Source organism: Triturus cristatus, chromosome 5_2 (genome assembly GCF_964204655.1).
Source record: "Triturus cristatus chromosome 5_2, aTriCri1.1, whole genome shotgun sequence".
NCBI classification, from domain to species: Eukaryota; Metazoa; Chordata; class Amphibia; order Caudata; family Salamandridae; genus Triturus; species Triturus cristatus.
The window spans coordinates 109254099-109281274 of record NC_140588.1 but is presented as its reverse complement, the minus strand read 5'-3'; positions in this window follow the sequence as shown (position 1 = coordinate 109281274).

Below are 27176 nucleotides of genomic sequence, written 5' to 3'. Positions count from 1 at the left end.
CTCTTCTTCATTTTCCTTTTTCTTTTTGCTTGCAATTACATCACTCCTCTTTTTTTTCCTCCTCTCTACATCTTCATTACAGATATTCTCATTTCTCCTTTTACGAGAAACTACACGTTTCTCTAACACAGGATACTGACCTAAATGAGGAGCATAGGTTCTTCTTAATCTATTATACTCCTTTACACAATTTGTATCAGCACTAACTTTTGAGTCATCAAAGTCTATCATGAATAAACCAGATAATGTTTTCACTCGTGACAAAGCTACATAAGCCATACCTTCTTTGAACACAGTTGAACCAATGTTCACAAAAGCACAATCTACAGTCAATCCTTGAGACTTGTGAATAGTTACAGCATATGCTAGAGAAAACGGAAACTGCTTCCTACGTACATATAAGTCTTTCACAAGCATGAAACGAACTGAACAACGACAAATGTCTTTAACTTCTTCTATCTGATCAAATTTTATTTTTAAACATTCAATTCCATCTTTTTTCTGATAATTAATAAAACCCACAACTCTTCCCATAGCTCCATTAACTAAACCTTTTTCAACATCCAAATTTCTCCTTAAAAATACTCTACAGTTCATGCAAACATATAGATTTTTTTCTAATCCAGCTGTTTTGGAAATGTTCTTCTCTAGTGAATCCAATTTATTTTTCAGTGTGCCTGTTAATGTGATAGTAATTCTTCTATCCTCAATTTTGTCCACTGCTTCCAATTTCCTGATATCTTCCTTTTCCAATTTTAAAAGCTCCTCATTGAATATTGAGCATTCACGTAGAGTTGGCATTAAGCAGATGACACTTTTCTTTTCTGCAATGTTCTTGTATATCTTCTCTGCAACTATTTCTTCCTTTGGAAATAAATTATGTAGCAGCCGACTCTGTAATGCTTTTTTGCCAACTTCTGTGAGTAGTCCAATTCTGATATCTTTCAGAATACTTCCATATTCTTCATCGTTTGCTTGCCTCATATTAGTAGTAAGTTCCTTGTACTCAAAGAAGGACAAAATATTTGCATTACCGATGCTTCCCAATGACTTCTTTGTGTCTTCATGTGTCACAGTATTAAACACTGGTTGTCCTTTAACTGGAGTAAGTTGTAGAAGATCCCCAAAAACTATGACATGTTTTCCACCAAATAACACGTCATAGTCTGTCCTTAGAATTTGCTGCATTCTTAAATGCACAAAGGCAAGCATTAAGTTTGATACCATGCTCACCTCATCAATAATGAGAACTTGCATCTTCTTCAATACTCTTGAAACTTCCAAGCATGCTTCTCCAGTTAGCTTGTTGTATTGTATTTTGTTCTCATGCTCCACTGGTAACATTAGCAAACGATGTAAGGTGATTCCTTTTATGTTATATGCTGCTAACCCAGTTGGAGCAGTAACCACACAAGACAAAGTAGAATCCGTTTTTTGCTGTAGGTAGCTTCTGATGACTTTTATTAGGAAACTTTTTCCAGTTCCAGCTTGTCCGCTTACATACATCCTGATTGGATGAAATGATGTGCATGAGCACTCTTTTTTTTCATGTAGAAATCCGTGATCAATTTTGTTTCTGATCTCTTCATAAATTTGTTGCTGCTCTTCATTCAGTTGTCTTTCCAAATTTTGTAAGTCTATAAATTCAGTGAAAAAACCATAGGTTTCACACAAGTTATAGTTAGCTGTACATTTCACTCGAAAAAAACCATTCTCGGGGGGATTCGTCAAGCGGGGGCTGAGATAAAAGGGGGGTCCCAAAACGCGTTTTTCCCATGCATTTTTCCATAGGACCTTTAGACACAGCTACAGCCCGAACGGCTGAACAGAATTACTTGAAATTTGGCAGAGAGGTAGTCCTCAGGTCAAGGAAGTGCCTTTTGTAGGTTTGGTGTAAATCTGTTCAGTAGATTCTGAGAAAATAGCCTTTAAATCAATATATATATCTGAGCCAGCTTACGGTGCGCTTACGGTGCGCTTACCGTACGCGTACGGTGGCGTGCGCGAGCGCGATTCTGATTGGCTGTTAGATCTTAGTAAACATTCGAATCGGTCGAAACCAGGAAGCGGCGGCCGCCATTTTGTGTGTTTCACTCAGAAAAAAAAGGGTGATAACTTGAAAAGGGGGCAAGGAAGAGAGTTACAGACCCCCTAACATTTGTAAGGGGGTCAAAGAAGGACAGAAAAGTACAAAAAAAACATTTATTGATTTTTAAAAAAAATCGCGGGGTACGCGTACGGTAAGCTCACCGTACGCGTACGGTAAAAAAAAAAAAAAAAAAGAAATGAAATGCAGATTTAAGTGTTTAGATATTAGGGGGCTCTAAAAAGAGCCGTTGTGTTTATTAAGTGATTTTTTAGTGGTACCTACAAGTAAGTACCGATGCAGAGTCTAAGGTTCAAGAGGAAGACTCTGTTCCCTTCATCAGTGAAGTGTACACCATCTCCTCTATAAATGTCTTGCATGTCGTAACGCAAGTTTTTGTGGTAAATGGAACCCATACCATAGTCACGGAGGAAAGCAGAAACAGATTTGTTGACGTGCTTTCTTGCTTTGTTAATCTGTGGACAAAAATGATTGGACCAGTTCCATTTTTGCCTTTGGCATATGTTAGAAAACACAAAGGCAGTTTTAGGGAAAAGTGAAAACAGTTGTGCAAAGGTCTCCTTCATAAGCATTTCCAGACCTACCCCAGTCAAAGTGCCTAGGTCATTGCCACCACAGTGCACTATTATGAGGTCAGGGTGTTGGATTTGCATGAAGGATTTCACCAATGGCATCAATTGGTGCCACTTTAACCCTCTCTGACCAAACCATTTAATGTCTACATTTGGCAAAGCAAGGTCTCTCACCATATCTGTTTTCTCTGCATACTTTTCACTCCAGAAGACATAGCTGTGCCCTACAATCCACACTGTGAACATCTTCAAAGGAGAACTGGATGCACTCAGGAGGTGTAATTCAGTAGAATGGTAAAAAGAAATGAAAGACAGTTTGGAAATTGAGGCATACATATTTTTTTATAAAAAACAAGAACTGATTGGCTGTTTCATAGCATTCTAGAATAAAAACTATGCTGTATGTGTAAATTTATAGAAGCATGTTTTGTATTGGTACAGAAAAATGTGTTACCAAAGAACAGTACTATGGATTTTCTGTTAGGTTTGAAAAGTCAAGCACTCCTGCTCTTTGGAAATGAAACATTGTGTGGCGAACTTCTGACCTAACTCTACACAGCAGTGTTTCAAGAGCTGTTGCTATGGTAGCAGGCAGAAGTCAAGTTGGGGGAAGGGTACTAGGCAGAAATCAAGTTGGGGGAAGGGTACTTTTGGAAAAGGGTTGGTTTTCAACCAATAGAAATGTGTGATTACATTTGAAAAAAAGGGGGAAGCACTGAGATTTGAAATTAACATGTATATGTGTGGAAAAAGAGAGGGAAACTTTGCCATTATCTGGTTCTGCTGAGAGGAGAGAGGTGTACAGAACAGAGATCCTGGCTCTGATAATCTGCTGTTTGAGTGCCACATTTCTTTCACAACTAACTAATTTTAAAGGTGAGTTTAGAGTTTGAGAGGGGATGTATATGGTAAATTAAGAAATGAATAATAGAATTGGAATTCCTTTTGTTGAAGTTGTGTTTATTATTTTCTGTTTTGGGAGAAATTTAAATGTGAGGAACATGTAAAATAATATGGACTATGTTTTCACGATAAATTAAGGTGTACTGGTAAAAATAAGGAATACTTTAAGGGTTTGAGGTTGCACTCAGTAATGCAAATACATTCAGCATCAGTAAGGCTGGTTGCCCTTGCTGGAGTGTAGTCAGTCACCCAGGTTACACATGTTGCTGGTCTCAGAAAGCTGTTTGGTATTGCTCTGGTGATTTTACATTTGCATTAGATGGAAAGGGGGAGGTATTTTTTTATGCAGAAGCAGACTCTTAGCACACAGCCAGCTGCTTATCCTGTGGAATCATGGATAGTATTCACAACCGAGTGGGGTTTGAGGTTTCAGTTAGTAATGCAAATACATTCAGCATCAATAAGGCTGGTTGCCCTTGCTGGAGTGTAGTCAGTCACCCAGTTTACTCATGGTGCAGGTCTCAAAAAGCAGTTTGGACATGTGCTTTTATCAGAATCTGAAAAGTGGATTCATAATGTGTCAGTCTGTAAAAGTGTTTATCACTTGCCAAAAAAAAGAGTAGTAAGTGTGCTTTCAAATTGGCAAAGAAATTTCGTTTTGTGACTAATATGAAAACATGACTCTGTGTGCAAATAGGAATTACAGGCAGAGATTTATTGCGTATTGCTCTGGTGATTTTACATTTGCATTAGATGTAAAGGGGGAGCCATTTTTTTGTATGCAGAAGCAGACTCTTAGCACACAGCCAGCTGCTTATCCTGTGGAATCATGCACAGTATTCACAACCGAGTGGGGTTTGAGGTTGCACTTAGTAATGCAAATATATTCAGCATCACTAAGGCTGGTTGCCCTTGCTGGAGTGTAGTCAGTCACCCAGGTTACACATGGTGCTGGTCTCAAAAAGCAGTTTGGACATGTGCTTTTATCAGAATCTGAAAAGTGGATTCATAATGTGTCAGTCTGTAAAAGTGTTTATCACTTGCCAAAAAAAAGAGTAGTAAGTGTGCTTTCAAATTGGCAAAGAAATTTCGTTTTGTGACTAATATGAAAACATGACTCTGTGTGTAAATAGGAATTACAGGCAGAGATTTATTGCGTATTGCTCTGGTGATTTTACATTTGCATTAGATGGAAAGGGGGAGGTATTTTTTTATGCAGAAGCAGACTCTTAGTACACAGCCAGCTGCTTATCCTGTGGAATCATGGATAGTATTCACAACCGAGTGGGGTTTGAGGTTTCAGTCAGTAATGCAAATACATTCAGCATCACTAAGGCTGGTTGCCCTTGCTGGAGTGTAGTCAGTCACCCAGGTTACACATGGTGCTGGTCTCAAAAAGCAGTTTGGACATGTGCTTTTATCAGAATCTGAAAAGTGGATTCATAATGTGTCAGTCTGTAAAAGTACTTATCACTTGCCAAAAAAAAGAGTAGTAAGTGTGCTTTCAAATTGGCAAAGAAATTTCGTTTTGTGACTAATATGAAAACATGACTCTGTGTGCAAATAGGAATTACAGGCAGAGATTTATTGCGTATTGCTCTGGTGATTTTACATTTGCATTAGATGTAAAGGGGGAGCCATTTTTTTGTGCAGAAGCAGACTCTTAGCACACAGCCAGCTGCTTATCCTGTGGAATCATGGATAGTATTCACAACCGAGTGGGGTTTGAGGTTTCAGTCAGTAATGCAAATACATTCAGCATCACTAAGGCTGGTTGCCCTTGCTGGAGTGTAGTCAGTCACCCAGGTTACACATGGTGCTGGTCTGAAAAAGCAGTTTGGACATGTGCTTTTATCAGAATCTGAAAAGTGGATTCATAATGTGTCAGTCTGTAAAAGTGTTTATCACATGCCAAAAAAAAGAGTAGTAGGTGTGCTTTCCAATTGGCAAAGAAATTTCGTTTTGTGACTAATGTGAAAACATGACTCTGTGTGTAAATAGGAATTACAGGCAGAGATTTATTGCGTATTGCTCTGGTGATTTTACATTTGCATTAGATGGAAAGGGGGAGGTATTTTTTTATGCAGAAGCAGACTCTTAGTACACAGCCAGCTGCTTATCCTGTGGAATCATGGATAGTATTCACAACCGAGTGGGGTTTGAGGTTTCAGTCAGTAATGCAAATACATTCAGCATCACTAAGGCTGGTTGCCCTTGCTGGAGTGTAGTCAGTCACCCAGGTTACACATGGTGCTGGTCTGAAAAAGCAGTTTGGACATGTGCTTTTATCAGAATCTGAAAAGTGGATTCATAATGTGTCAGTCTGTAAAGGTACTTATCACTTGCCAAAAAAAAGAGTAGTAAGTGTGCTTTCAAATTGGCAAAGAAATTTCGTTTTGTGACTAATATGAAAACATGACTCTGTGTGCAAATAGGAATTACAGGCAGAGATTTATTGCGTATTGCTCTGGTGATTTTACATTTGCATTAGATGTAAAGGGGGAGCCATTTTTTTGTGCAGAAGCAGACTCTTAGCACACAGCCAGCTGCTTATCCTGTGGAATCATGGATAGTATTCACAACCGAGTGGGGTTTGAGGTTGCACTTAGTAATGCAAATACAAACATGTAAAATAATATGGACTATGTTTTCACCATAAATTAAGGTGTAGTGGTATAAATGAGGAATACTTTTAGGGTTTGAGTTTGCCGTCAGTAATGCAAATACATTGAGCATCAGTAAGGCTGGTTGCCCTTGCTGGAGTGTAGTCAGTCACCCAGGTTACACATGTTGCTGGTCTCAGAAAGGTGTTTGGTATTGCTCTGGTGATTTTACATTTGCATTAGATGGAAAGGGGGAGCCATTTTTTTATGCAGAAGCAGACTCTTAGCACACACCCAGCTGCTTATCCTGTGGAATCATGCACAGTATTCACAACCGAGTGGGGTTTGAGGTTGCACTTAGTAATGCAAATATATTCAGCATCACTAACGCTGGTTGCCCTTGCTGGAGTGTAGTCAGTCACCCAGGTTACACATGTTGCTGGTCTGAGAAAGCTGTTTGGTATTGCTCTGGTGATTTTACATTTGCATTAGATGGAAAGGGGGTGTTATTTTTTTATGCAGAAGCAGACTCTTAGCACACAACCAGCTGCTTATCCTATGGAATCATGCACAGTATTCACAACCGAGTGGGGTTTGAGGTTGCAGTCAGTAATGCAAATACATTCTGCATCACTAAGGCTGGTTGCCCTTGCTGGAGTGTACTCAGTCACCCAGGTTACACATGTTGCTGGTCTGAAAATGTTGTTTGGACATGTGCTTTTTTAAGAATCTAAAAAGTGGATTCATAATGTGTCAGACTGTAAAAGTACTTATCACTTGCCAAAAAAAAGAGTAGTAAGTGTGCTTTCAAATTGGCAAAGAAATTGCGAATTCTGACTAATATGTAAACATGACTCTGTGTGCAAAGAGGAATTACAGGCAGAGATTTATTGCGTATTGCTCTGGTGATTTTACATTTGCATTAGATGGAAAGGGGGACCTATTTTTTTTGTGCAGAAGCAGACTCTTAGCACACACCAGCTGTTTATCCTGTGGAAACATGCACAGTATTCACAACCGAGTGGGGTTTGAGGTTTCAATCAGTAATGCAAATACATTCAGCATCACTAAGGCTGGTTGCCCTTGCTGGAGTGTAGTCAGTCACCCAGGTTACACATGTTGCTGGTCTGAAAAAGCTGTTTGGACATGTGCTGTTTTCAGAATCTGAAAAGTGGATTCAAAATGTGTCAGACTGTAAAAGTACTTATCACTTGCCAAAAAAGTAGTAGAAAGTATGCTTTGCAATTGGCAAAGAAATTTCGTTTTCTGCCTAATTTCAAAGCATGACTCTGTGTGCACACAGGAATTGTTTTTAGATATTTAATTTGTGAAGGTGTTATTGTGATTTTCACTTATAGGAAAGGGGTTTATAGTATTTTAAGATTTGAAAAGATCATAAAAAATGTAGTAATATATTTAAATAAAATAAAGGATTTTTTTTTTAGTTTTTTTCAGGTATTGCTGAAGAGCAGTGAACAAAATTTAAGATGCCTACAAAATCCAGACTAAAGAAAGACCACAAAAAAAACCTATATTTGAAGACAACTGGAGGACCTAAGTTAGTTGGAGATGCTCATGTTGGGAAAAAGAGAAAATCTTCTGGTAAGCAGACAAAAGAATTTTTAAAGAACATCTTCAAAAAAAGGAAAAATGTACAAAATGTCTGTACTGGAAAGAATGTTTTCAATAGAAAAGAACAGGAAAAAATTGAGAATTTAGTTAATGCAAATATACCTTCTGCAACAATAAAGATTAACTTAAACAGAAAAACAGCGTTTAAAGAGATACGTAGAAAAATGTTTCAGAGAAGAGTTATGTCCAATTTGATAAAGGATGTGAAGAAATATAAGAAAAAGGCAAAATATTACAAGAGAAAAAAAGAAATTGAAGCCATTGCAGCAAAGGCATTAGACTTAAAAAGGAAACTATTCATTTTAATTTTGAATAGGATGCGTACATTAGATAAAATGGTTAATGTACTGAAATCACAAAGCAAAAGGAAAAGAGTAGTGAAAAGAACAAACTTTTGTAAAGTGTTTTTAGGAGAATGGATGCATAGTTCAAGTAGTGAACCTTTTTTTAATGAAGAGAGTTATTTTCAAAGTAATAGTTTGCTGCATGCAGTTGACACCAGAGGTCATGCTTATGAAGTGAAAAATGGTTGCATAATGGAGAAGGAGATAATGGTTCCAAGAGATGAGGTACAAGTGATGGCGGATGAGGCTATGGGGAGACGTCCTAAAGCCCCAGTGTACACTTGGAATTGTAGTAGTATTTGCACTGTGCGTCAGGAATCTATTGATAAATTTCGTGATTTTCTAAGAGGATATAGTAAAAAAAGTGTAAAACAGAAGATTAAGGTGCTTCAAAGTCTAGATCCATGCAGAGTGAGAGAGAATACTGGTTTGCAGGGTCATTCTCTGGCTTGTCTATCTAGAAAAGTGTGTAATAGTGTTTTCCATCATTTTAGGATGCTGGCTGTTCATCATACTGAAATGAGAAAGTTTGTGAGACGGTTGTATTTTGCTAAAGGTCCAGCAATAAAGTTAGATGAATTGAATAGGGCTCTGTTCCGTGGATCGGTATCAGATGTAGAGAAGGTTGTTGATGAAATTCAGTTTTGTTACTTTGGTCCTGAACAAGACAGTGCAGAAAAGGACACAGTAAATGAGGAAGAAGTGGAAGAGAATGTAGAACTCTCTGTAAGTAAAACATTTAATGATCACATAACAAAATTTGCAATAATCTCTAATGAAAGACCAAATATAACTTGTATTTGTTGCAGCAGAACTCATTATAGAAAACAAACTAGGAATGTTGATCTCTACAGAAAGAGTGAAAATGAAGATAATTATAAGTGGAAGGATTTTGCCACATATATATTTCTTGAAAATTGTTTTGAATTGGGTGAAGATCAGCGTATTTGTAAATACTGTTACAACAAGTTAGAGGAAAATAGAATGCCAACTAGAGCTGTACATAATAATTTAGAATTGGATGTTATTCCTGCCGAACTTTCTGAATTAAATACATATGAGTCTATACTTATTCAATGTGTTCATCCGTTCCAGACCATAGTACGTATGGAGCCCAAAACTGGTAAATTACCTCCTTCAGATTTACTGAGAGGTTTAAAAGGTAGAGTGGTGTATTTGCCCTTGGATTTGAAAAAAAATATGGAAACTATTGATGCAGATACTTTGGAAACTGAACCATTAGTTATTCTGGTTAATGGTGTACCTACAAAAAATAAGAAGATTTGGCAGGAGCTGGTAGATGTACGGAAAGTACAAAGAGCAAATTTGTATTTGAAAAGGAATAACAAATGGTATGAATCAATTTATATAGAAGAAGAAGAAGAAGATTTACAAGAAGACACAGAAACACCAACTGGACAAATTGAAAAAGTGGACAAGTCAAAGGAAGAAGAAATTTATGAACATTTTAGCATACATCCTCTTCATTCAAAAGAAGTTATGGGAGACAATATTGATCTGTTTCAGATGAAGAAAGCAAAAGGAACTCCCGTGAGTGTATGGGAGGAGAGCTTGGAAGCTCGATGTTTTCCCCAGCTGTTTCCTAAAGGAAAAGGAGGACGATACGATGAACGTCCAGAACAGATTCCAGCTTCTGAGTATCGGACTACAAGACTATATGCAGAAGATCCCAGATTTCGACAAAGTATTCCTTATTTGTTCCATCTTTTATTTGAAAGCGACTTGTCTGCACTATCTTATGCAGTAAATCACATTTTAAAAAGTGGAGTACATTTACAAAATGTGTCTGCTGATGCTAATACTGTATTTAGACACGTATTTGCCCATGTCTTCTTCCATTAAATTTTAGCTATACATATATTACAAATATTTTTTTTTCATAAAGACACATGTCATCAGCAGAGGATTGAGGTCGCGTGAGTTATAGTTGCCTGCACTAACATCTCTTTAAATGCTGTTTTTCTGTTTAAGTTAATCTTTATTTGTTGCAGAAGGTATATTTGCATTAACTAAATTCTCAATTTTTTCCTGTTCTTTTCTATTGAAAACATTCTTTCCAGTACAGACATTTTGTACATTTTTCCTTTTTTTGAAGATGTTCTTTAAAAAATCTTGTGTCTGCTTACCAGAAGATTTTCTCTTTTTCCCAACATGAGCATCTCCAACTAACTTAGGGGCATATCAACAACAACCGGCGATAATTATCGCTCAGCGCTCTTAGCGTGAGGATAATTATCGCCGGCTAGCGTGAATTTTTATCGCTGAGATAGCGTGCTATTAGCAACGCTTATCTCAATAGCGATAAAAATCTACACGCTAACAGGCTAACGTGAGATTATCGCTGGAAACCCAGCGATAATCTCACGTCACCTTGTTGATAGGGACAGGCAAACTTAGCCATGATATCCTCCTTCCATAGGATATCATGGCTAAGTCTGAAAATTAGCAGACGTAAAAAAGCAGCGTTAACCGCGGTTAGCGCTGCTTTTTTTTGTCTCTAACAGGGTTAGCGACATTCTTGATAATAGGAGAAATGTCGCTTAGCGACATTTCTCCTATTATTTTACTCTGGAACGCCCCCTTTGCATCTCATTAGAGATGCAAGGGAAAGCGTAGAGTAAAAGGGTGCTAACATGCAAATTTGCGTGTTAGCACCCTGTTGTTGATAGGGCGCTAGTTTTATCTCTGCTTTTTTGGCTTTTAAAGCCAAAAAAGCAGAGATAACGCCCTTGTTGATATGCCCCTTGGGTCCTCCAGTTGTCTTCAAATATAGGTTTTTTTTGTGGTTTTTCCTTAGTCTGGATTTTGTAGGCATCTTAAATTTTGTTCACTGCTCTTCAGCAATACCTGAAAAAAACTAAAAAAAAAATCCTTTATTTTATTTAAATATATTACTACATTTTTTATGATCTTTTCAAATCTTAAAATACTATAAACCCCTTTCCTATAAGTGAAAATCACAATAACACCTTCACAAATTAAATATCTAAAAACAATTCCTGTGTGCACACAGAGTCATGCTTTGAATTTAGGCAGAAAACGAAATTTCTTTGCCAATTGGAAAGCATACTTTCTACTACTTTTTTGGCAAGTGGTAAGTACTTTTACAGTCTGACACATTTTGAATCCACTTTTCAGATTCTGAAAACAGCACATGTCCAAACAGCTTTTTCAGACCAGCAACATGTGTAACCTGGGTGACTGACTACACTCCAGCAAGGGCAACCAGCCTTAGTGATGCTGAATGTATTTGCATTACTGACTGAAACCTCAAACCCCACTCGGTTGTGAATACTGTGCATGATTCCACAGGATACGCAGCTGGTTGTGTGCTAAGAGTCTGCTTCTGCATAAAAAAATAACACCCCCTTTCCATCTAATGCAAAAGTAAAATCACCAGAGCAATACCAAACAGCTTTCTCAGACCAGCAACATGTGTAACCTGGGTGACTGACTACACTCCAGCAAGGGCAACCAGCCTTACTGATGCTGAATGTATTTGCATTACTGAGTGCAACCTCAAACCCTTAAAGTATTCCTTATTTTTACCAGTACACCTTAATTTATCGTGAAAACATAGTCCATATTATTTTACATGTTCCTCACATTTAAATTTCTCCCAAAACAGAAAATGATAAACACAACTTCAACAAAAGGAATTCCAATTCTATTATTCATTTCTTAATTTACCATATACATCCCCTCTCAAACTCTAAACTCACCTTTAAAATTAGTTAGTTGTGAAAGAAATGTGGCACTCAAACAGCAGATTATCAGAGCCAGGATCTCTGTTCTGTACACCTCTCTCCTCTCAGCAGAACCAGATAATGGCAAAGTTTCCCTCTCTTTTTCCACACATATACATGTTAATTTCAAATCTCAGTGCTTCCCCCTTTTTTTCAAATGTAATCACACATTTCTATTGGTTGAAAACCAACCCTTTTCAAAAAGTACCCTTCCCCCAACTTGACTTCTGCCTAGTACCCTTCCCCCAACTTGACTTCTGCCTGCTACCATAGCAACAGCTCATGGAACACTGCTGTGTGGAGTTAGGTCAGAAGTTCGCCACACAATGTTTCATTTCCAAAGAGCAAGAGTGCTTGACTTTTCAAACCTAACAGCAAATCCATAGTACTGTTCTTTGGTAACACATTTTTCTGTACCAATACAAAACATGCTTCTATAAATTTACACATACAGCCTAGTTTTTATTGTAGAATGGTATGAAACAGCCAATCAGTTCTTTTTTTTATAAAAAAAATATGTATGCCTCCATTTCCAAACTGTCTTTCATTTCTTTTTACCATTCTACTGAATTACACCTCCTGAGTGCATCCAGTTCTCCTTTGAAGATGTTCACAGTGTTGATTGTAGGGCACAGCTATGTCTTCTGGAGTGAAAAGTATGCAGAGAAAACAGGTATGGTGAGAGACCTTGCTTTGCCAAATGTAGACATTAAATGGATTGGTCAGAGAGGGTTAAAGTGGCAGCAATTGATGCCATTGGTGAAATCCTTCATGCAAATCCAACACCCTGACCTCATAATAGTGCACTGTGGTGGCAATGACCTAGGCACTTTGACTGGGGTAGGTCTGGAAATGCTTATGAAGGAGACCTTTGCACAACTGTTTTCACTTTTCCCTAAAACTGCCTTTGTGTTTTCTAACATATGCCAAAGGCAAAAATGGAACTGGTCCAATCATTTTTGTCCACAGATTGACAAAGCAAGAAAGCACGTCAACAAATCTGTTTCTGCTTTCCTCCGTGACTATGGTATGGGTTCCATTTACCACAACAACTTGCGTTACGACATGCAAGACATTTATAGAGGAGATGGTGTACACTTCACTGATGAAGGGAACAGAGTCTTCCTCTTGAACCTTAGACTCTGCATCGGTACTTACTTGTAGGTACCACTAAAAAATCACTTAATAAACACAACGGCTCTTTTTAGAGCCCCCTAATATCTAAACACTTAAATCTGCATTTCATTTCTTTTTTTTTTTTTTTTTTACCGTACGCGTACGGTGAGCTTACCGTACGCGTACCCCGCGATTTTTTTTAAAAATCAATAAATGTTTTTTTTGTACTTTTCTGTCCTTCTTTGACCCCCTTACAAATGTTAGGGGGTCTGTAACTCTCTTCCTTGCCCCCTTTTCAAGTTATCACCCTTTTTTTTCTTAGTGAAACACACAAAATGGCGGCCGCCGCTTCCTGGTTTCGACCGATTCGAATGTTTACTAAGATCTAACAGCCAATCAGAATCGCGCTCGCGCACGTCACCGTACGCGTACGGTAAGCGCACCGTAAGCGCACCGTAAGCTGGCTCAGATATATATTGATTTAAAGGCTATTTTCTCAGAATCTACTGAACAGATTTACACCAAACCTACAAAAGGCACTTCCCTGACTTGAGGACTACCTCTCTGCCAAATTTCAAGTAATTCTGTTCAGCCGTTCGGGCTGTAGCTGTGTCTAAAGGTCCTATAGAAAAATGCATGGGAAAAACGCGTTTTGGGACCCCCCTTTTATCTCAGCCCCCGCTTGACGAATCCCCCCGAGACTTTCAGGGTAGGAGCGGAGCGTAGCGCCCCACCTATTTTGAAAATTTCGCGAGGATTCGTCGACCGGCGCCAAAGTTATTCAAAATAGAATGTTGCGGATTTCCTATGGTAAGAGGGTCCTAACTATAACTACCTACTGGCGACCGCCAGTAGGTAATATATATGTATATTACCTACTGGCGGTCGCCAGTAGGTAGTTATAGTTAGGACCGAGTTTCCATAGGAAATCTCAAAATTCTATTTTGAATAACTTTGGCGCCGGTTGACGAATCTTCGCAAAATTTTCAAAACTAATGGGGCGCTCTGCTCCGCTCCTACCCTGAAAGTTTCGGGGTGATTCGTCAAGCGGGGGCTGAGAAAAAAGGGGGGTCCCAAAACGCGTTTTCCCCATGCATTTTTCCATAGGGACTTTAGTCGCAGCTACAGCCCGAACGGCTGAACAGAATTATGTGAAATTTGGCAGAGAGGTAGCCATAAGGTCCATGAAGTGCCTTTTGCAGGTTTGGTGTAAATCTGTTCAGTATTTCCTGAGAAATTAGCATTTAAATCAATATATATATCTGTAAGCGCGCAGCGTGCGCACACTGAGCAAGTCCTGTGCGCGCACCTTGCCGTGCGCGAGCGCACTTCTGATTGGTTGTTAGATGTCAGTAAACATTCGAATCGGTGGAAATCAGGAAGCGGCGGCCGCCATTTTGTCTCTCGCATAAAGAGGGGTGAGAAACAAAGGGGGAGAACTTGAAAAGGGGGCAGAGTGGGGAGATATTGACCCACTAGGCATTGTAAGGGGGTCACAGTAGGACCTTGTAGGGCAAAAAAAAAGATTTATATTTTGATAAAAAACTATCGCCGAGTGCGCGCACCCAGCGCGCACCCGAAATTTAAAAAAAAATAAATAATAATAGTAAAAAATTGCAATTAAGTGAAAAGATATAAGGTGGCTCTAAAAAGAGCCCTTGTGTTTATTGTGTGTTTTTCGGTACCTACAAGTAAGTACCGATGCAGAGTCTAAAGTTCAAGAGGAAGACTCTGTTGCCTTCATCAGTGAAGTGTACACCATCTCCTCTATAAATGTCTTGCATGTTGTAACGCAAGTTGTTGTGGTATATAGAACCCATACCAAAGTCTCTGAGGAAAGCAGAAATAGATTTGTTGACGTGCTTCCTTGCTTTGTCAATCTGCGGACAATGTTGGTTGGACCAGTTCCACTTTTGCCTTTGGCATATGTTAGAATATACAAAGGCAGTTTGTGGAAAACGTGACATCAATTGCACAAAGGGGTCCTTAATAAGCATTTCCAGACCTACCCCAGTTAAAGTGCCTAGGTCATTTCCACCACAGTGCACAATAATAAGGTTAGGCTGTGGGAGATGTAGAAAGGTTTTCACCAAAGGCATTAATCGGTGCCACTTTAATCCTCTCTGACCAATCCATTTAATGTCTACATTTGGCAAAGCAAGGTCTCTCACCATACCTCTTTTTTCTGCAAATTTTTCACTCCAGAAGACATAGCTGTGACCTACAATCCACACTGTGAACATCTTCCAAGGAGATCTGGATGCACTCAGGAGGTGTCTTTCAGTAGAAAGGCAATATGAAATGAAAGACAGTTGTAAAATGGAGGCACACATACTTTTTTTTATAAAAAGAACTCATTGGCAGATTCAAACCATTTTACAGTTAAAACTAGGCTGCATGTTTAAATTTTTAAAAGCATGTTTTGTATTGGTTCAGAAAAATGTGTTACCACAGAACATTACTATGGATTTGCTGTTAGGTTTGAAAAGTCAAGCACTCTTGCTCTTTGGATATGAAACATTGTATGCTGAACTTCTGACCTCTCTCCTCACAGCAGTGTTCCATGAGCTGTTGCTATGGTAGCAGGCAGGAGACAAGTTGGGGGAAGGGTACATTTGGAAAGGGGTTGAAGTTTTCAACCAATAGAAATGTGTGATTTCATTTGAAAAAAAGGGGGAAGCACTGAGATTTGAAGTTAACATGTATATGTGTGAAAAAAGAGAGGGAAACATTGCCATTTACTGGTTCTGCAGAGAGGAGAGAGGTGAATACTTTTTTTCTTTTTTTGCAGAACTGGAAAGAAAAAAAAAAAAAACAAATTCTGTTCCCTTGCAAAATACTTTTTTAAAATAAGTGAAAAATATTAGTATTACTCAATGATCCCTTTTCATGCTTCCATTTCTTCACCTCTTTTTGTACATTAAATTTTTTTTTTATTTTTTTAAATTTTTTAAAAAAAACCTTGGGTGCGCGCAGGGTGCGCGCACCCCCCAAAAAAAAAAAAAAAAAATCCCCCCCAAAAATTTTTGGGGTTTAGTTTTTAAGTGGCTCTTAAAAGAGCCCTTGAGTTAATGGAGGGAAACAGGAAGAGAAAACCAAAAAAAAAGAAAAAACATCTATGGCCTACTGCACTCATGGGCATCAAATTTTCTCTGAATGAGATCAAGACTGGTCTCACACACAGAAATAAGTTAACCACACTCAGTGCAGCGTGTGGACAACCTCGCAAAACAAGGTGGTCCAAAACGAGGTGTGGAAGAAGGCAAAGGCACCACTGCAGAAGAAGTGCTCGGCTGAGCTGCCGAAGATGTGCTCGGCTGAGCTGCTGCAGATGTCGTCGGTTGAGCAGGTGGAGGGTTTGCTCCAGAAGCTCGACGAAAAGTCACTGGATGCATTTTGTCAACATGCCTCAACATAGTGTGAATGCTAAAAGAATATTTCTTGTTAGGATTCCCACGTGACAAGACTTTTTGACAAAGTACACATGTAACTTTAGGTGCATTTACCTTTTTTTGTCCCTCTGGAAAAGTGAAAAACTGCCATATAAAGCTGTCTTTCTGCTTCCTGCTCCTCTGCCTCTCAAGAGTGTCCTGGTCACTGTCTGAAGATGGTTGCTGTTCAGCCATTGTATCTCAACAACAGAATAGCTCCTTCTCCAAAGGAATCAGAACTAATAATGAGGGGAATAGGTGTGGTTTGGGAAGAATCTGGAACTGAAAGTACTTCAAACCAATCAAAAGTGATGATTCTTGATCACATGACTTGCCATGAGGGGATTGGGTGTGGTGTTGAAACAATTAGAAACTGAAAGTAATGATAACCAATAAGAAGTGTTGTTTTATTAAGCATATAACCCGAGGTGCGTGCACTGCGCAAGCTCCGAGCGCGCACCTCGTGATTACGAATGCGCGAACGCGTAGGAGCGCATGTGCATACGTCATATGCGCGTACGTAGCACGCATACGTTGAACACGCGTATACGCGAACGTTGTTGCGCGTAATTTAAGCGTATGCGGAAGTAAACCGCGTGGAGCGCGTAGGACGCACGCACGCATGCGTACGTACGTACGCATACGTACTGGGTGCGCGCTCCCAGCGCGCACTATGACGTATATATGCGTACGTAAATAACGTACGACGGTATTCATAAAAAACTTACGAAATTGTACTAGGAGCGCGCTCAGAGCGCGCACTCCAAGAATTTATATATAAAAAAAAAAAAGTGGAGAAAAATTATTTGCAAAAATTAAAAAAACTGTTCAACTTTATCCTAATTTAAATTTTTTTAAAAAAGCAAAAACAAATAAAAAGATACAGATAATATATAAATGAATACATAGGAATTTTATTTTTAATATACATTTTTTTTTTTTAATTAAATAATTCAAAAATTAGCATTTAAAAAACCGTACAAATTCACTGAAAAAACCAAAGGTTTCACACACGTTATAGTTAGGAATTAGCATTTAAAAAACCTTGCAAATTCACTGAAAAAACAATAGGTTTCACACATGTTATAGTTAGCTGGACATTTCTCTCATACAAAACCAATAAAATTCCCAAGTTATAGTTAGTTCAGCTAACTATAACTCGCACCCCCGCAATGCACTGCTGATGATGTCACATATTACATCACTCATGACATGGTCAGTGACATCACTCATGACATCACTGATGACATCTCAAATGACATCACTGATGACATCACTGATGACATCAACCGTGTGATAGAGTGGCAGACCTCCTCTCACCCTAATATAACCTTTGATACACACATTCAAAAATAGAGACTAAAATTTTCAAAACAATGGACATACCAATACCAATTACAACAACCTCTTCAGTAATTCTAAGATCCACATACACATCCACTCATTCACCAACAGTCCTGTACAGTCACTCATACATGTACTCACTCATCATATGTACTCATACACCTATACATCCTGTTACACAACGCCACTCATCCATAGAGTTACTGACACACATAGTCACTCATGAAAATAAAGAATCAAACATACATTTACTTGCATATACAGTTATACACACACCACTACACTTACTTCTACAGGAACTTACACATACAATGGGGCATATCAACAACAACCGGCGATAATTATCGCTCAGCGCTCTTAGCGTGAGGATAATTATCGCCGGCTAGCGTGAATTTTTATCGCTGAGATAGCGTGCTATTAGCAACACTTATCTCAATAGCGATAAAAATCTACACGCTAACAGGCTAACGTGAGATTATCGCTGGAAACCCAGCGATAATCACACGTTACCTTGTTGATAGGGACAGGCAAATTTAGCCATTATATCCTCCTTCCATAGGATATCATGGCTAAGTCTGAAAATTAGCAGACGTAAAAAAGCAGCGTTAACCGCGGTTAGCGCTGCTTTTTTTGTCTCTAACAGGGTTAGCGACATTCTTGATAATAGGAGAAATGTCGCTTAGCGACATTTCTCCTATTATATTACTCTGGAACACCCCCTTTGCATCTCATTAGAGATGCAAGGGGAAGCGTAGAGTAAAAGGGTGCTAACATGCAAATTTGCGTGTTAGCACCCTGTTGTTGATAGGGCGCTAGTTTTATCTCTGCTTTTTTGGCTTTTAAAGCCAAAAAAGCAGAGATAAAGCCCTTGTTGATATGCCCCTTAGTCTTTTAAACAATCACTTATAGAAACACATACTTATTCATACAGGAACTCTTCCAATCTCTCACTCTCACATATACTCACTTATAAACACCAATAGTCACATATGCTAGTTTAAAACATATGTAGTTACTCATAAAGACACTATTGAGACAGTCATTCACTCACTAACACACCCATGCACACACTCATCCACCCATACAGTCCTGCACACATGCTGTTTTCAACACATACAAACAGTGAGTCACTCATTCATGCACCTATGCACTACGTAATACCTCCCACCGAACCATACAGACCCTCAGACACTCATACTGATACTCAAAAAACCAACTAATAACCTATATAGACACCCATGTAACAACTCACCAACCAATGCAGCCACGTATACACAAAGTGAGAGACTGATACAGATATTTACATATTTAAACATTACTCACTAAGCCATGTATTCACTAAGATACACTTAATCAGTCAGTTATACAATCAATTTTTCAAAAACAAATCATCCATTTAGACACTTATATACCCATTTATTCTTCCATCGACCTTGAGATATACATATATGAAACATATTTAATTTTCAGAAAACAGACATTCACAAGGTTGATGTCATCAGTGATGTCATTTGAGATGTCATCAGTGATGTCATGAGTGATGTCACTGACCATGTCATGAGTGATGTAATATGTGACGTCATCAGCAGTGCATTGCGGGGGCGCGAGTTATAGTTAGCTGAACTAACTATAACAGGGGAATTTCATTGGTTTTGTATGAGAGAAATGTCAGCTAACTATAACATGTGTGAAACCTATGGTTTTTTCAGTGAATATATATATATATATGTATATATATATATATGTTTATATATATATATATATATATATATATATATATATATATATATATATATATATATATATACATTACCTACTGGCGGGTGCCAGTAGGTAGTTATAGTTAGGACCTTGTTTCTATTCAAAAAGCATTTTTTCTTTTCCCAAGAACTTTGGCGCCGGTTGACGAATCGTCGTGAAATTTTCAAAACATTGGTCCCGCTCCAGTCACCTCCCATCCTGAAAGCTTCTGGGTGATTCACCTAGCGGGGGCCGAGAAAAAAGGGGGTCCCAAAACGCGTTTTTTCCATGTTGTTTCCCATAGGAAAATTTAGACACGACTACAGGCCAAACTGCTGAACGGAATTACACCAAATTTGGTAAGAAGGTAGCCCTTTATTCAGAAAGAGACATTTTTAGGTCTCGCTGAGCCAGCGCGCATGCGCTGTTAGCGAGACATTTAGTAAGGGAGTTTTCAAAGTGCTACCGCTGGCATAGAGCTTCTGTGCACGAGGCGTGCATGTGCGCAAAGCAGCCATATGGCTTTACGTCGCTCTCCCTCAGATCCTCCTCTCTACCCCCTTCCCTACTGCTATTTCACACCAGTTTTTTTATCCACACGGCAGCAGATAGAACAATTAGAGAAGGGGCCAAGTGCGCGCACAGAACTCCCGCTTCTCCCCCCCCACCGATCGCGTCTCGCGGCCGCTCGCGCAGCCAATGCTTGTTTATACTGTTGATGCTTTCTATACATGAAACAATCATTTTTTGCTTTGTTATTTCAATGCAGCAGGCTCTTTTTATATTAGTAAGAACTCAAAATCAAGCTAGACCAATTGACCTTGTCAATAACTGTTACTCTAGAATGCTTGGTTCTGCTGTTACACTCCGCGTACTCCTGTTCCGTTACGTTTTTGCAGCTACCTAACCTGCCCCTATACAGTTTCATAGAATCGATGTAAATAACTTCCTTTACCCTCCCAACTCCCTAACTTTCCTCACTTCCAGAAGTGGAGAGAACTTCTTCCATAATGCGAAGTACTGATACTGCCCTAAGGTACCACCACTGGGTGGCGCTTTATCACAAGCATAGGCCCTAAAATGGCCAATTTATTAGGAAGCAGCCTGGCACTGCACGTGCGAAGAGCACCAACACTCCTTTCACTGTTTCTGCCCGCAAGTCTTAGTTTGAGAATCTTTCTTCAAAGACATCTCACTGCTGCAATGTGTTCACCAGCTGTGCTGTATTTATTCCACGAGCCACGTCCCCTTTAATCATTTTCCTCTGAGGGTTGCAGTGGAATGTTTCTGTGCATCCTTTTCTCAGTCGTGTGCAGTATCCAGCACAGTGGTGAGCAGCTAAATGTGCCATCATAGCGTTCCAACTACAGCTTCTGAGGAGGGAAGGTGGGAATGAACCCAACATTTATTTTTAGAACTGCAGACAGCATAAGAAAATGTCATCAGCTGCTTCTTACAGTGGTACAGTTCGACGCCTTGTTTAAGTGAAATAACCAGACCTTGAAAGGGTTTATAATTGATGCTTGCCAACTGTACTTAGCAAACTTCTGCCCATGTGCGGAAAGCTCTGGGTAACAAGCATTGGCATAGCCAATAGGTCTCACTTTTGGGACCTTATAAGTATTTAGTTATGCAGCACAATATCCTTGGTGCAACAACATCAACTATTGCATGGATAAACACTTATAAGGTCCCAAAAGCGAGACCTATTGGCTATGCCAATGCTTGTTTTAAATGGTGTGAATCCGTTCAGTAGTTGCTGAGAAATTGAAAAAATAAGAGTTAAAAAATCAATTTCCCATAGGAAACTTTCTGCAAGGATACAGCCGAAACTACTTAACCGATTTACCCCAAATTTGGTAAAAAGGTACTGCTTGGCTCAGAAAGCGACCTTTTTAAAAATGGTGTAAATCCGTTCAGTAGTTGCTGAGAAAATCAAAAATAAATGTTTCGATATTTAGAGGCGCGGAGGATCCGCGCACCCTCCCGATCACGAGCTTCATTCTAATTGGCTGTCAACACTTCAAACCTTGAAAACAAGGAGAGGGGGCTCTCAAATCCAAAAGGCTGGAGCACCCAGGAATACAAGTGTAAAAATATGTGTACCTTTTGGATACTAATTAGAAGTTATTATTTCAATCATCCCACATAATCACATCCACACTTATTCAACCCCACCTCACACTAAATATGTTTGAAGCACTTATCATGAGACCGATTTATAGCAAATATATCTGTATTTTAATAGTCAATGCAAATTCATAAATCATCCACAATATTCACAGAAGGCACTTACTCATTTCAGTATTCACAGAAGTTAGGAGTCCTAACTTTAGGACTCCTAAATGCCTTCTGTGAATACCGAAAGTCTTAAAATTAGGATTTTTCTCAGTTTAGTAGTAGTATAGTTAGGACTCCTAACTTTAGGACTCCTAAATGCCTTCTGTGAATACCGAAAGTCTTAAAATTAGGATTTTTCTCAATTTAGTAGTCCTAAGTGTAGACTATGTTTTTTTCAGTGAATTTCAAAGGTTTTTTAAATGCTAATTTCTATCTATAATTTATCTCTAAAGCTATGGGGGCAGATTTATGTTGCACTTGCACCACTTTTGCGCCGCCGTTGCGTCACTTTTGTGACGCAGCAGCGGCACAAATCCTGCGCCATGGTGCGGGGTATTTACAACGTGACGCACAAAATGGCTGCCAACAGTTCCTGGTTTCGAATGTAGACAGACGCTTGACAGCCAATTAGCATTTAGTGCGTGATCGGGAGCGTGCGCGATTGGTTGTCGGAGGGTGCGCTTAGGGTGCGCTTAGGTTGCGCTGATCCTCCGAGGCCATAGATATATTTATCTTTTTTAGTCTAGTTTCCTCCGGAACTAATGACATCAACCAGTGACTGTGTGTTTCTGTAAAGTTTAAATATGTTTAATATATATAGGCCAACGTGTATTGAAGAATGAGTGGGTGTATGAGTATCTGAATGGACGATTTAGTAGGTGTGTGACAGGCTCTGTAAGTGAGTGATTAAACATATCTTACTGAATGCATGGGTTAGTGACTAAACTGTGTGAATGCCTGTATCAGTCTGTAAGTTGGTGTGTAAGTGGCTGCATGGATTGGTGAATAGCTACATGAGTGTCTATATGGGTTATTGTTTGGTTGTCTGAGTATCTATATGGGTGCCTGAGTGTTTGTGTGGATGGGGGGTGTGTGACTCTGTGCATAGATGTGTGAGTGGGTGATTCACTGGGTGTATGGATTCAAGAGTACATCTGTGAAGGGCTGTATGGGTGGGTGAGTGTGTGTATGGGTATGTTGGTAAGTGAATGGATGTCTCAGTGGTACATGTGTGAGTAACTACATATGTGAAAAGCAGTATAGGTGAGTGTTGGAGTATATACATGACTATATGTGAGAGTGAGTGATTGTGAGAGTGGCTGTATGGATGAGTGGGTGCTTGTATCAGTGATTGTATAAGAGCATAAGTATGTATTATTATCTGTATGAGTAAGTGAGGTGGTGTGTGTATAACTGTATAGGTGAGTAAATGGGAGTGTGAATAATTCTTTGCATGACTGACTAGGTGTGTGAGTAACTCTATGGATGAGTGGCGGTGTGTGAGTGTCTATATAAGTGTATGAGTGCATGTGATAGTCCTGTACAGATGAGTGACCAAAAGTATGAGTGACTGTATGAGTGAGTGAGTGGAAGTGTGTGTTGACCTAAGAATCAGTGAGTGGGTATATAGTTATTAGTATTGAAGTGTTTTGAGAATGGCAGTCTGTAATTTAGAGTGGGTCTATCAAAGGTTATATTAGGGTGCATCAAATTATCACGTGGATGATGTCATGAGTGATGCCATCAGTGATGTCATCCGTGATGTCACTGACCATGTCATGAGTGATGTAATATGTGACATCAGCAGTGCATTGAGGGGGTGCAAGTTATAGTTAGCTGAACTAGCTATAAACAGACGAATTTTACTGGTTTTGTATGAGTGAAATGTCCAACTAACTATAACGTCCCTGAAACCTGTGGTTTTTTCAGTGAATTTCAAAAGCTTTTTAAATGTGAATTTCTAACTATGCCTACAGAGGTAGGACATGTGCGGAAAGAGGAAGAAAGGTGCAGAAAGAAGCAAGAGATATGCAAAATGAACCAACAGAGGAGCAGAAAGAGGCCTTGTTGCTAAGTCATCCTCTGCCCCCAACTTTTTGCTAACGGGTACTGGTGGTAACCGACCCTGACTAACCAGTTCTAGAGCCAGTGCTATGCTAAAAGACACTTAGAATACAGTGAAAACACCTATATACACCTGGGAACACTATGCCTTGGGATACCCCTGTGATTGGCATGACCTCCTCTGTAAGGCCCTAGTACATAATAGGGCAGGGGGATTAAAACTACCTCTAAGTCAGAGGTTCAGAAAGAAGCTTCTTTAAGTAGTAGTCACGTTTACAGAGTGGTGGAGAAAGGGTGCAGGACCGCTGAGCAGCACTCAAGAATTCCGCTGCATAGGACTTACAGGAAGTACCAGGAGGGCTTCTTGGCCCTCAAAGTCCCTCAGAAATAAATTGGACTTCATCCACCATCCCCTAGTCTGCCATGAGGCACATTTGCAGACTGGTGGAGAAAGGGGGGCATGGCCTCCGAAGACGTCTTAGCAATCCCACTGTGTGGAACTTACTGGAGGTAACAAGAGGGGTAGTTGGCCCCCAAGGACATCCTTGGGGGTCAACTATCCTGTCTATTACCTCCAGTAAGTCCCACACAGCAGGATTGCTAAGTTCTCATTACAGGCCACACCCCCTTTGTCCACCACTCTGCAAACACGCTCCCTGGCGCACTCATGGATGGTGATTGAAGTCCCTTTCACTGCCGGGGGTCCTTTACAGGCCAACTAGCCTGCCTCTTACCTCCAGCTCCACCTCCACACAGTGGGATTCCTGAGAGGTGGACAAAGGCCATGCCCCTTTTCCCCACCACTCTGCAAGTGCACCTCCTGGCGTGTTCTAAGTTGGGGTATTAAGTCCCCTTCATTCCTGAGGGTCCCTGGTGGCCATGTAGCCCACCAGGTACCTCCAGTAAGCGCCACACACCTGGATTGCTAAGAAAGGTCGGAGGCCACGCCCCCTTTTTACACCACACTGCAAATGCAGCTCCTGGCGCACTGCTGCTCGGTGAATGAAGTCCACTTGTGTCCTGAGGTTCTCAGGACACAAGAGGACCTCATTGCTCCGCCACCAGTGCACCAAGAGGTGCGTTTGCAGAGTTTTGTAAAAAGGGGCATGGCTTCAGACCACCTCTCTACAACGCAGCTCTGTGGCACATACTGGAGGTACCTGGTAGGCTAGTTGGCCCCCAGGGACCCTCAGTATTTAAGGGGAATTAATTCCCCAACTTACAATGTGCCATGGGGCGCGTTTGCAGAGTGGTGCAGGGAGGGGGTGGGGCCTCCGGCAAGATGTCAGCATTTAAAAATAAAAATAAAATTTAGAAGGGGGGCTGTGTGGCCCTCCTTCTTTTACTATTTTTGGGGCCCTGGGGACCCCATCCCCCAGTCCAGCCCCCTATGTATGTTTTTTTTTTTAAATGGGAAGGGGGCCGCGTGGCCCTCCTCCCAAGGCCAACTTCAGCCCCGGGGACCCCATCCTCCGGGGCATGGGCAGTCTTTTTTTACATATTTTATTTAATTCTATGGAGGGGGGGCCATGTGCCCCCCTCCTGAGGTCAATTATGGCCCCGGTGACCCCATTCCCCGAGGCCGGCCTTTCCAGGTTTTAAAAAAACGGGGCCCATGAGCCCCCCCCCCACTAATCAAGGAAGCCCCGGGGAGGTGGTAGTCCCTGGGGCTTGGGGGGCCCGTGAGGCCTCCCCCATATCCTATAAATGCAAAAACAACTGTGCCACTGGAATCAAGCTATCCTGGTTGAAGAAGGGTGAAACCCCAAAATTGGTCCTAGGATGCTTGTTTACGGTCCATGGAGGACCTGGCTTGGCAGTTCAGGCTGGACTGTTCCCATGAGACATAGGGTCAAGACTGATTTGTATATGGCCAGGTCTAAACTGGGGTGGCATGGTGAGCAAAAGAATGATGGATTTAACCCAGATCTCTTGACTGGGGTTGAATGTTTTGATTTGTTCTGCATTCCGTCCATCAATTGTGTGTCTTTTGCTTTCTCGCCCTAAGTGCGCCAGGTATGCCCAGACGTGGGTCCTGGGCTCACTGTGCCACTGGAATCAAGTTATCCTGGCTGAAGAGGGGTGAAACCCCAAAACCGGTCTTAGGATGCTTGTTTCTGGTCCAGGGAGGACCTGGCCTGGTAGTTCAGGCTGGACTGTTCCCATGAGGCACAGGGTCAAGACTGATTTGCATATGGCCAGGTCTAAACTGTGGTGGCATGGTGTGCAAAAGAATGATGGATTTAACCCAGATCTCTTGACTGGGGGTGGATGTTTTGATTTGTTCTGCATTCCGTCCATCAATTGTTTGTCTTTTGCCTATTATATAAAAGCCTCGGGAGGTGGTAGTCCCTGGGCAACGTGGGAGGGCGTTGGGACCCCCCATGTATTTATTACTGAAGCCCCTGGGAGGTGGTGGTCCCCGGATGTGCGGGGAGCCGTGTGCCCCCGCACACTAGTAACTAAAACCCGGGGAGGTGGTGGCCCCCAGGACCTGGCCCACCCAGGGGTTTAAGTACAAGAAAGCACAGGAGCCCACGTTTCTTAAAATTTTCTTGGCAATTTAGCCACTTTTTTTTTAAAAAAAATGCTTTTTTTGGTCCTCGGGTCCCTGTGGGATTCAGGGCCGGACTGGCAATCAAAACCGGCCCTGACAAAGTGCTCGGCCGGCCGCCCCGGGGGATTGTGGGTGCAGCCGAGCTCTTTACCAGGGCCGGATTTCGGCCGATTTTGTTACAGGGCCGATTTTGCAGCTATGCTGCAAAAACAGCCCTGTAACAAAAACCGCCCCAGGGGCCCAAAACTGGCCCCCACCCGTGCAGCGCACCAGGGTATTGCCCGGTGCCCGCTACGACCACTCCGGCCTTGGTGGGACCCCCTGTGCAGGCCTAGGGGATCAGGGTGTTTCTACCCTGCCCCCTTTTCTTGTTTTTCTCCTTTTTTCCTACTGATTTCTTGTGACTCAGTTACTGAGTCACAAGATGGCTGCCAACACATTCTGGTTTGAAGTGTTGGCAGCCAATCAGAATTGAGATCATGCTCAGGAGGGTTCGCGAACCCTTTTTGGTGCTCAGATATCAATATTTTGGGGCAGATTTATGTTGCACTTGCGCCACTTTTGCGCCGCCATTGCGTCACTTTTGTGACGCAGCAGCGGCGCAAATCCTGCGCCATGGTGCGGGTTATTTACAACGTGACGCATCTGGGAGATGCGTCACGTTGTAAAGCCCTGCGCAACATGTAGGCGTTCCAGGGCAGGTGGGGGCGTTCCGGCGCAGGAACGCCTCCTAAAAGTGGCTGAGTGAAATCTACAAGATTGCACTCAGTCACTTTTAGGCCCATGCTGCGTCAAAACCCTGCAGGCGTAAGGATTGACGCAGCATTGTAGAGATAGGGCCCCCAGAACATTGCTGGAGCTGCGTCGCGCTTGCG